The following is an 11,698-nucleotide window of genomic DNA, read 5'->3' as shown; positions in this document are numbered from 1 at the left end:
TAAAAATGTGTATACACACACACACACACACACACACACACACACACACACAGGAAAATATTTAGTATACACATCCAGAAATGCATACACTATTATATATTGTACATATATTTATCAGTTTCAGGTTGGCCATTCTTGTATTTTGCTCGTTTGTGTTGTTGTGTTTGCACATCTCTGTTGCTTGTGGGGCTCGCACACAAGAATTTCACTCGCATGTGCTGTGCCAGTGTGCCTGCACATGTGATGTGACAATAAAAGTGATTTGATTTGATTTGATTTTGTGAACATGTGCAGTATGTCCGATTTCTGTGTGTTTGTTTCTGCATGAAGACATTCATATTATAGCTGGAGTATGCAGTATTGTCATCGCCCCACGGGGCAGTGTGGACAGCCAAGTTTGTGAATGCAATAACTCGAGAGGCGAGTCTCCAACGTCTGGTCTGCAAAGAGTCAAAGAGTCCAGAGAGGAGGAAACAGAACATGGTGTGATTAGCTAAGACAAATGAGGTAGAAAGCTAGGCAGACAGACAGACAGAGGGATGGAAGACCTACAAAAGGAGGACTCTCTATTTTCAAATATTTTTTTGTCTTTTATTTCTTTTGTTTTTTTGGTTCTTCAAGAATTCTGACTGTGAAGTGAAGTTCAGCGTTGTGAAATCTAAGTGGACAGTCTCCTCAATCCAAAACAAAAAGAACAAAAAGTTGAGATGGCAAAATTAAACATATGAGTAACTGTTTGCAAATTGGACACAGACTCTGTAAAATGACACAATTATGTTGCACTAACTGGTTTTATATTCAAAGCCACCAGATTCACTGGTGATGCAAGATATTTCCCAAATATCCAAGGCATGAATACTGAATAACTTTTTTAAACCCAGGTTGGAAAAATGAAGGAGTGCCAGAAGCCAAATACTGGTAATTTCTTACATTCATGGATTGAGTATTTATCTGGGGATTTTTCATCTTTTTTTAAAATCAGCTTTCACTGATTTCACTAGAATAATGAAATAGGGAAACCCCTGAGATGCATTGTGCCAAATTCAATTTCAAATGTTTGCATTCAATTCAAGTGTGGTAATTGACAACTGTTCATCACACTCACTTCAACTTGGAGAGTGATCGTATGAAAGTTCCAGTGGTCAATTTCCACCAGTGAGAAGGTGCAGTTCTTTATTAGGATAAAGATGTGTGCTTGGTCATGTGTAGTTAGTCTTCATATTGTTACATTCTTTGTCTAGACGTGTATTGAACGCAACAAGAAATTGGCCCACTCCCGCTCCACCAAAGCAAGAACCCAAACAATAGTATCTTCTAAAATGCTAAGCAGCCATTTATTTGCTTCAGCAGTGAGCAGTGCCAAAAATAACAAACAAAACTCCCTAACGGTCCCTATGCTTTCCTACACAAAATGAAAACCAAACAAAAGACAATTCACTTACCTAACTTTCTACATGAAAAACAGGAGAAAACTTAATCAACAAAAATGGCTTCTCACGCCTACTAGGCTGCTGCAGTGAACAATATATACAAGGTGAACAAAATACTCAATTGCTACTTTCCAAAATTAAAATAACAACACCAGACACATACACACACGGTTATACTTGCAAATCACTGGGCACAGACACTCTATCAAAAAAAAACCGACTCAAAAGCTCATGCTATTTGTTGGATGGTGGAGGCTAGTAGAGAGGGCCAGGTGGCTGTCATCTGGTAGCTAAATACTGGAGGTGATAGCCAATTATCCAATCCAAAGACAGGAAGAGACTCCACCCAACTACTCGGCAGGCACGCCCAGGTGTCCAACTCCTAAAAGAGAAAGAGAAAGGGGAAAAAACCCACAGCCATCCTCTGGTGGGAGGAGTCACGCATAAAACAAAACACTGACAACATTGGATCATAACAATATAATATAACAGATAGGTAAAAAAGAAGACTGACACCCTGCCTTTGAGCCCTTTCATGGATTAGTAGGCAATGTTAGCTGCTGCAGTATCAACCAGGCTAACTAGCAGCTAGCCGATACTTGGCTTTCTTTTGAAGGAAAGCATTTTTAACTGAAAGTTTTAAGGCAAAGGAAATCAGCGCCTGCCCTTTAGCATCTTCATCAAAGGACGGGACAGAAGATTGTTTTCACTTTTTGCAAGACTTTCATGTCTTTTATTGTTCTAGAAAGAGCGAGAGTTTTACCTTCATCAACATTTTTGTTAACAAAGACCAGCACGTGGACGTCATCTTTAATTAATGCAAGCCTAAATGTAGGTTAATAGCTTCCATTTTCACAGATAGTCAATTTGACAATATTGAAGCTCTCATGCGCCTAAGAGAAGGCGTTTACTAAAACAGTGGCTAAGTGTCACTACAGAATTTGTTGGAAATATTCAATATAATCATGCAGAACCTAGAAGCTGAGTGGTGGAGGCATTATTAGTTTTTATTTCTTTTGATTGTATTTATGCTTCAAAATGGCATCAAACTTTCTAAAGCTTCTTTTCTGCTATAATCTGAAAGCTTTGTAAAAATGGCTTTTTGTCAAGGGAACCCGAAAAAAGGTTTTTTTGGCCTACGATAAGATCCCTGTGGCGCACAGTAACCAAGAATGTCAAAGTGGATGATAGTTTATTATATGTCAGAGAATTCAAATCTTTCAAACTTTCTAACTGAATAAATCGTGCTGATGTAACGATGTAAAAGAATGGATATGGTTTTGTTGTTGTTAAATTCCTGTTAAACTTGGGATCGCAACCATGGGTTTATTTTGGAACTTTTATTTTGAAAATCCGCAGCGGAAGTCTGCTACTGGTAAACGGGCTACCCCCTAAGCCTATCGTTAGTAGCAATGAAGCTTTCGCTGTGGTAAGTTCCTCTCCGTCCGCTCTCACAGAGCATGAGTTTAAAACATATTTGAAAATCCTCATTGAAGCTAATATGACAGTGCACTAACTGCATGAACTGCCCATACGGTAGTACTTGAGTAGATTTCAGGTTTATGACCGTGTTTTGCAGTTAATAGATTAGACGGTAAGAAAAATGGACACGTGGAGCTAGCGGCTAACAGCTAGAGGAGGCTGTCGTGTCTAATAATTTTGAAACTTCTCTCAATAGTTTGGGCGGAATCCTGTTGCTGAAACCCATGGTTATTCATGTCCCATGTTATTGCAGGTATGTGTACTTTGAAACATGTATATGGTTGAGCTGCAGGCTAATTCTGTTTAAGACATATTGCTTATTAAGTTTGCCCAGTAGATGGCAGCATTGTTCCATTTACTATTGTACGTAAAAGGGAATTTTGGCTTTGGTTTATTTATATTTACATGAATGTGCATTTAAGTGAATTAATTTTTCTTTTGTTATCTAAACCACAACGCAGTAATGTTTCTATTTTATTTTCCGTGATAAGTATTGTTGCCATTTTATTTTTCAATCAATATTTGTTTTTATTTATTTGGGAAAACTAAGAGTTCCACTATACGATCATAAGCCTATCGTTAGTAGCAATGAAGCTTTCGCTGTGTTTGGGCGGAATCCTGTTGCTGAAACCCATGGTTATTCATGTCCCATGTTATTGCAGGGGAATAAATCACGCCTGAGCTCTACCCACTTCGAGTCCAGAGAGTTTTATTCACACAGCGCTGGAAAGAGAAGCTGACCAGGGGTTACATTGGTGCCGTGAGCCGTCAATCGAGTGTTTGGACGGTGGACTCCTCTCAGCAACGTGGGCCAGTTTCAGCGCTGCACGTTTGTGATTCATTGTTGTTCTTTCTGACACAATTTTTTTTAAAAAGGAGCATATATAGCATTTTTGTTTTATTCTAGTTGTTGTGATGGACATCACAGAGGAGGGATCGAGTACTCCTAATGTTGTTGGTAGGGGTAGGGGGTTGTTATGTTCCCCTTTGCGTTTGCGTTATGACACTCCTGTTAGTGGGCGTGGTTTTGTTAGGGGGGATGGTCAGGGGATCCCAGGGCCCCAGTCCAGTGAAGGGGTTGTTGTCCCTCCCCCTAGCCATGTGTCACACACGTCTCAGAACAACAGTTCACCTTCTCCTAACCCAGATACTATTGCCACGGAGATTGTGAGTCAGATGGGGGATGTGATCCAACTGGTTGGTCAGAGAGTAGCGCAGAGTATCTTAACCCAGCTCAGCCCGTCTGCTAGTACCCCCTTACCTGCACCTACGGCCACACCTTTCCATGCTGTGTCATCTACATCTGCTGTTGATGCTGCGCCGGTGCAATTTGTGTCCCACAGGAAGCTTAAGGACCCACCATGCTTTAGAGGGGATGGTTCTGATCTCATTTCTGTGAGAGAGTGGGAGGATCTGATGAGAGCCTTTATAAAGCTGGGGAGTCTGAGACCCGAAGAACAGGCTGAGGAGATTCTTGTTCATTTGAGAGGCAAGGCTAAGGATGTGGTCCAGGTTGGCATTAGAAACAGTGTCGTAGATGTCACACGTGATCCTGAGGCTATTTTTGGAATCCTGAGGAGACACTTTGACTCTGCTCAGTGCTCACCTCTTCCGCTGGCAGACTTCTACACCACTCTCCCAGAGAAAGGCGAAAGTGCGTTCGATTACTGGCTTAGGCTGCACCGTGCTGTTGATCTTGCTGTTGAGCGCCTGAAGGAACGAGGACAGGCATTGGGTAGCCCCAGCACTGAGGTCACCCGAATGTTCATCAAAAACTGTCCCTCCCCTGAGCTTGCCATGATCTTTAGATCAAAGACAATTGATAAATGGACAGCCAATGAGGTCCAGGAAATCCTGTGTGAGTCCCACTCTGGAGGAACGTTGAACTCAAGCAGCACGACGGCCGAGAGAGTTGCAGTGAATACGCAGCAGATATCAACAACGTTGCCTGTCCAGCCAACAGAGAAGCACATTCAGCCACAGTCGACAGATTCAGCTGCTTTGGAGCGGCTCATAGGCATGCTTGAGAAGGTTCTTCTGCAAAGATCCTTTCAGCCTGGTTTGACCACACGGCCTAACTCCAGACGTTCCAGGATTGAGGGCCTACATGATAAGCCCTGCTCCGTCTGTCATGATATGTCGCACACAGCTTTCAAGCACTGCCGAGATCACAACCTCTGTTTTCTGTGCCACTCACCTGACCACACCAGGCGTGCCTGTCCTGGATCCTCGTCGTCTTCTGCCCCTCGACGGTCGGAAAACTAGTTGATCCACATTTGAGGGAGGAAAGTGTGGATCATCTGAGTGACTCTCCCACTTGCGACAGCGATGACCTGGGATCCATGTATGAATCTCTGTGCTCCACTTCGCCACCTGGTACGACAGTTGTCTTCCAAATGACGCAAAGAATTAAGAAATCTGACAGTTTGTTTTATACGACTGTGGGGACTGTGGGCGGGGTTTCACTGAGAGCCATGATCGACAGTGGCTCTATGTCGTGCTCTATTAGTGAGGCTACTGCTACGCGGCTTTTACAGTCCTGCCCTGATCTGAAGCTCGAACCAGCTAATGACATTGTTGTTGTTGGTGCTGGGGGCCACCAGTTCCAACCTAAAGCAGTTTGTGATTTGGAAGTGACTCTTTATGGTTTCAAGCTGCTCATCCCCACGCTGGTTATTCCAGGCCAAAGTGACGACATGATTATTGGCAGTAACGCTATTAAGTCGTTGATTCATGTAATGAAGAATACGGATGAGTATTGGAGGCTTGTATCTATTTCAGGTGATGTCACCAATGATGACTGTAGACAGTTTTTATCCATGCTTTCCAATGTTGAGCGTTGGCGAGGAGGGGCGGTGCCTGATAAGATTGGCACAGTGAAGTTGAGACAGCGTGTTACGCTGGAACCCCTTCAGGAACACCTTGTGTGGGGTAAATTACCTCCCTCTTCACCTCTATCAGCAGGCTGCACTGTTATTGTTGAGCCTACACAGTCACGGTGTAGACCCAGAGACATCCTGGTTGGCCGCTCCGTCTCATCATTGTGGGGTGACAAATGGGTTCCTCTCAAGGTGATTAACCCCAGCAACAAGCGTGTGATTCTGAGAAAGAACTGTAAAATCGCTGATGTCTACCCCTGTGTCGCAGTTGAAGAGCTGTCTCCCCCTGAAAAGATCATGTCTAACAGCCACTCTTTTGAACAGGGTTCTGTTCCCATAAGGTCTGTTGAACAAAGGAAGGAACTCTTGCACAGACTAGGACTACAAGACTTGGACTTAGACAGTTGTGAGGTGTCTGACAGATGGAAAGATCAGCTTCTGCAGCTTGTGGAAAAGTATGAGTCTATCTTTTCTAAGGATAAAATGGACTGTGGAGAAGCTACCGATTTTGTCCACAAAATACACCTTGTGGATGAGAAGCCTTTTCGTTTGCCTTATCGCAGAGTACCGCCGAGTCAGTATGAGAAGCTAAGAACTGCTCTGAATGAGATGGAAGAAAGGGACATAATCCGGAAGTCGAACAGTGAGTATGCATCGCCGCTGGTCTTGGTGTGGAAGAAGGATGGCAGCCTGCGCATTTGCACTGATTTCAGATGGCTCAATGCAAAGACTGTTAAAGACGCGCACCCGCTGCCACACCAAGCCGACGCCCTGGCTGCTCTCAGTGGAAATGTTCTCTTTTCAACAATGGATTTGACCTCTGGATTTTACAATGTGCCTCTCTACGAGCCTCACAAGAAATACACAGCATTCTCCTCGCCCTTTGGTCTCCATGAGTACAACCGGATGCCTCAGGGCCTGTCGAACAGTCCGGCGACATTCATGAGAATGATGATGTCGATCTTTGGTGACGAGAATTTCAGCAGCTTGCTTTGTTACTTGGACGACTTGATGGTGTTTGCGCCTGACGAGGCAACTGCCCTTCAGCGCCTTGAGATGGTCTTCTCTCGGTTGAGGAGTCACAACCTTAAGCTGGCCCCTAAGAAATGCCATCTTCTTAAGAGGTCAGTTAGATTTCTTGGACATGTCATTTGTGCGGATGGTGTGAGAACTGATCCAGACAAGGTTAACACCATTACCAACATCAGGGAAGAACAGCTTATGGAGAGCGATGGTGTGACTCCCTCCCAGAAGAAGATCCGGTCCTTCTTAGGAATGATCCTCTATTACCAACATTTCATCCCTGATTGTTCTGCGAAGGCCAAGCCCTTGTTTAGGTTACTTTCGGGACGACAGGCAATTCCCCATGGGAGGAAAGGAAAGAAGCTCAGGAAGCAACCCTCTGCCAAACCATCTCTGACACCAAGTGACTGGACATCAGCATGTCGCACATCATTTCAAACGCTCAAGATGGAACTAGTTAATGTTGTCACCCTGGCTCATCCCAACTTTAGTGAGCCTTTCATCCTGGCGGTTGATGCCTCCTTTGATGGCATCGGGGCAGTACTCTCACAGGTTTCTCCTGGCGAGACAGTGGCTCGACCTGTTGCCTTTGCCAGCAAGACATTGTCACGGTCTCAGATGAACTACCCAGCGCACAGACTAGAGTTCTTGGCGCTTAAATGGGCCGTGTGTGACAAGTTCAGCCACTGGCTGAAAGGAAGGCACTTCACTGCTTGGACAGACAATAACCCCTTGTCCTACATCTTGACAAAGCCACGTTTAGATGCTTGTGAGCAGAGATGGGTGGCGAAGCTCGCGGCATATGATTTTGATCTAAAGTATGTGCCAGGGGTTAGAAATACAGTTGCTGATGCTTTGAGCCGTGAACCATTTGTCGAGTCATGTATTGGTCATCGTTTGCTGAAAGAACCTTATGTTGCCCTGCTAGATGAGGTCAACGGGGTTGTGAGAGGTACTGTGCAGGATGCTTTTCGGCTGACTAACAACTGCCACATTGTTCAAGACACAGAGCCAGACTCACCAGACTCTGTTTCTGAGTGCGACCTTCAGAGCGAGAGGGGTTCGATCGATGCTGATGAGGTGTCAGCTGTGCTGAGTGCGCAGTGTGACCATGGTTTGACCAATGTCAACCCACCTTTATCACAGCTCCCTGAGGTGGACCCGGTCGTTCCTCTTCCCCAAAGCCAGCTCTCGAGCCTTCAGCAACAAGATCAGGCAATAAACAGAGTCCTTTTCTATGTGCGAAGAAAAAGGAAGGCTACGAGGCGAGAAGCAGCTTCAGAACCAGGTGGTGTTGGTGGACTTCTCAGGCAGTGGAAGAAGCTTAAAGTACAGAACGGCATCCTGTACAGGGTGATAAGGCATCACCGCTTGAGTAGAAAGATTTTTCAGTTTGTTGTTCCTGATAGCCTGAAGGTTCAAGTCCTCCTCAGCCTTCATGATAATGCAGGCCATCAGGGCCAGGCACGAACACTTTCCCTCGCCCGTGAGAGGTTTTTCTGGGTCGGGATGGAGAGAGACATAACCAACCATGTTCGACAGTGTGAGAGATGTGTGGTTGGAAAAACACCTGAACCTCATGCCTGTGCACCACTAGAGAACATCCAGACGTCAGAGCCGATGGAGCTAGTGTGCATAGACTTTTGGACTGCTGAGCTCAGCGATAATAAGAAAGTGGATGTCCTGGTCGTAACCGATCATTTCTCCAAGATGGCACATGCCTTCCCTTGCCGAAACCAGTCTGCAAAACATGTCGCACGCAGGTTGTGGGATGATTTCTTTTGTGTTTATGGCTTTCCCAAGAGGATTCATTCGGATCAGGGATCAAACTTTGAGAGCAGACTGTTGAAGGACCTCTTAGAGATGGCAGGTGTGCAGAAATCGCATACTACGCCATATCATCCTATGGGCAATGGGGTCACTGAACGGTTCAACAGGACACTTGGGAATATGCTGAGGACTCTCCCTTCTACAGCCAAGGCTAGGTGGCCTCAGATGTTACGCACTCTCACGTTCTGCTACAATTGCACAGTGCATGAGACGACTGGTTTGGCCCCCTTTTATGTCATGTTTGGGCGAGTCCCACGCCTCCCTGTTGACATGATGTTCCAACATGTGCTGCAAAATGATGATGTGATCAGCCACCATGAGTTTGTCTCACGGTTGCGGAAAGACCTGTTTGATGCCTCACAGATTGCCCAGAACCACGCTTTTCACGAGCAAGCGCGCCATGCCAGACTCTACAACCGCAAAGTCAAAGGCTCACCTCTGGCTGTAGGTGATAGAGTGTTGTTGGCCAATCGTGGTGAAAGGGGAAAAAGAAAGTTAGCCGACAAGTGGGATCCCACGCCTTATGATGTTGTGTCAGTTAGGTCTGGGATCAATGTGTACAGGATAAGAGAGAGCCACACAGGCAAGGAAAGAGTTGTACACAGGAACCTCCTTCTCCCTGTTAACTTCCTGGGCTTAGGTGTGGAAGGGAGTCTGGCCTCCCGTGCTGACTTGGACGGAGGGAACCCGAACAGTGGAGATGACCAAGGGTCTGTGAGGTCAACACAGATGGATCATCATGACAGGACACTGGACTGGCTGCTGAAAACGCCAGAGATACAGGGTCTCGCTAATGAGCCGGTGGAAGTTGAAGGTTCCCTCGACGTGGGACACCATTCTCTCTGCGTTGTGGACCCCAGCAGTGGCTCTATCGCAGCGGAGGACCCACCCCCTGAAGTTAATGCTGAAGTGTTTGAAAACTCCATTAGTGAATTCCCCTTGCCTGCTCCCGTGATCAGTGATGCTGCTCTCCGTCAAGGCTCTGAACCTGTTGCCGTGGCTCCTGTGGTTCCCATGGCTGATGTTGACTTAGATCTTGCTATTTGCACACAGCCTCAGACCATTCAGGCGGGCATGGATGGGCTAGCTATCACTAGGTATGGGAGAAGTGTTAGGCCTCCCAAGAGACTGATTTGTGAGATGGCAGCGCAGAAAGTTGAGGAAACTTCTTCTGTTTCAGGGTCAGTTTTTGCATTTCTGACTAGTATGTTTTAGCTCTGAGGGAATTGACTTGGTTTCATGTATCTTTCGACTTATTTTTTTTGTGTGGTCCAGGATGTGATTTGGAGTATTATTTCGGGTGCTCTTATATGTGATGTTAAGGAGGTGTAGATGGCATCTTCTCTAGTCTGTTGAAGGTATTGGGCTTGGTACCACCCAATGTCTCGACACTTTTATATAAAAGGATTCTGTATCGACAATGATTAATATTAGTGTATCGATTTTACCCCGAAGCACCTGCTGTTCATAGTTCTTTTGTTTCTGGCCCTTGATACTCCCTTGAACTGGTTTGGAGTTTAACAGAATTTAAGGGGGGTGTATGTAACGATGTAAAAGAATGGATATGGTTTTGTTGTTGTTAAATTCCTGTTAAACTTGGGATCGCAACCATGGGTTTATTTTGGAACTTTTATTTTGAAAATCCGCAGCGGAAGTCTGCTACTGGTAAACGGGCTACCCCCTAAGCCTATCGTTAGTAGCAATGAAGCTTTCGCTGTGGTAAGTTCCTCTCCGTCCGCTCTCACAGAGCATGAGTTTAAAACATATTTGAAAATCCTCATTGAAGCTAATATGACAGTGCACTAACTGCATGAACTGCCCATACGGTAGTACTTGAGTAGATTTCAGGTTTATGACCGTGTTTTGCAGTTAATAGATTAGACGGTAAGAAAAATGGACACGTGGAGCTAGCGGCTAACAGCTAGAGGAGGCTGTCGTGTCTAATAATTTTGAAACTTCTCTCAATAGTTTGGGCGGAATCCTGTTGCTGAAACCCATGGTTATTCATGTCCCATGTTATTGCAGGTATGTGTACTTTGAAACATGTATATGGTTGAGCTGCAGGCTAATTCTGTTTAAGACATATTGCTTATTAAGTTTGCCCAGTAGATGGCAGCATTGTTCCATTTACTATTGTACGTAAAAGGGAATTTTGGCTTTGGTTTATTTATATTTACATGAATGTGCATTTAAGTGAATTAATTTTTCTTTTGTTATCTAAACCACAACGCAGTAATGTTTCTATTTTATTTTCCGTGATAAGTATTGTTGCCATTTTATTTTTCAATCAATATTTGTTTTTATTTATTTGGGAAAACTAAGAGTTCCACTATACGATCATAAGCCTATCGTTAGTAGCAATGAAGCTTTCGCTGTGTTTGGGCGGAATCCTGTTGCTGAAACCCATGGTTATTCATGTCCCATGTTATTGCAGGGGAATAAATCACGCCTGAGCTCTACCCACTTCGAGTCCAGAGAGTTTTATTCACACAGCGCTGGAAAGAGAAGCTGACCAGGGGTTACACTGACAGTACTTAAATCTAACGACTAACTGAAGGCATCTGTGTCTTTGTGCTGACATCAGAGTTTGAGCACTGATTTTGCTATCTATTTTATCCACATCTATTTTTGCTGATGTTACCATCACTAAAGATAGGTGTGCCAAGGAGAAGGGGATACAGGAAGCAAGGTTTAGTGTTGCAAAGTCCCCATAAACAGGACTGAGTCACAACTGTAGTTGTAGTAGACGTAGTTAGAGGAGATAGAAGAGGAGAGTAACAATACTGAAGGGAGTAACTGCATTTGTGTATTAACACATCAAACATAATGGCTTAGTTGAGATGACACACGATCTGTGTTTTGACATTACAAGTGCTGTGTGTGTGTCCTGAAACAATGTATCTACAGCTAAACCCTGTGAGCCAAAAGCTCAAGGTTAGCACTGCCATAAACACTCATTATGATGTCAAAGAGGGGGAAAACCACAGATGCACAAAGCATACAGAGCTCTGTGCATCTGTTCAAATCTGTTGTTTGCAAATGATAGGCAGTCAG

At 44.7% G+C, this 11,698-nt stretch overlaps 1 long non-coding RNA gene across 1 annotated transcript; it reads left to right on the top strand.

Moving 5' to 3' along the window:
- The first annotated feature begins 3,496 nt into the window (after positions 1-3,496).
- Positions 3,497-11,107, top strand: LOC145431481 (uncharacterized). The gene is made up of 2 exons (XR_013911802.1): positions 3,497-3,741; positions 11,079-11,107. It is a non-coding gene; the product is annotated as an uncharacterized LOC145431481 (long non-coding RNA).
- Positions 11,108-11,698: the final 591 nt, after the last annotated feature.

This window comes from Astatotilapia calliptera, chromosome 10, assembly GCF_964374335.1.
Source record: "Astatotilapia calliptera chromosome 10, fAstCal68.1, whole genome shotgun sequence".
NCBI lineage: Eukaryota > Metazoa > Chordata > Actinopteri > Cichliformes > Cichlidae > Astatotilapia > Astatotilapia calliptera.
The sequence above is the reverse complement of the archived record's forward strand: the minus strand, read 5'-3'. Positions and strand labels throughout refer to the sequence as shown.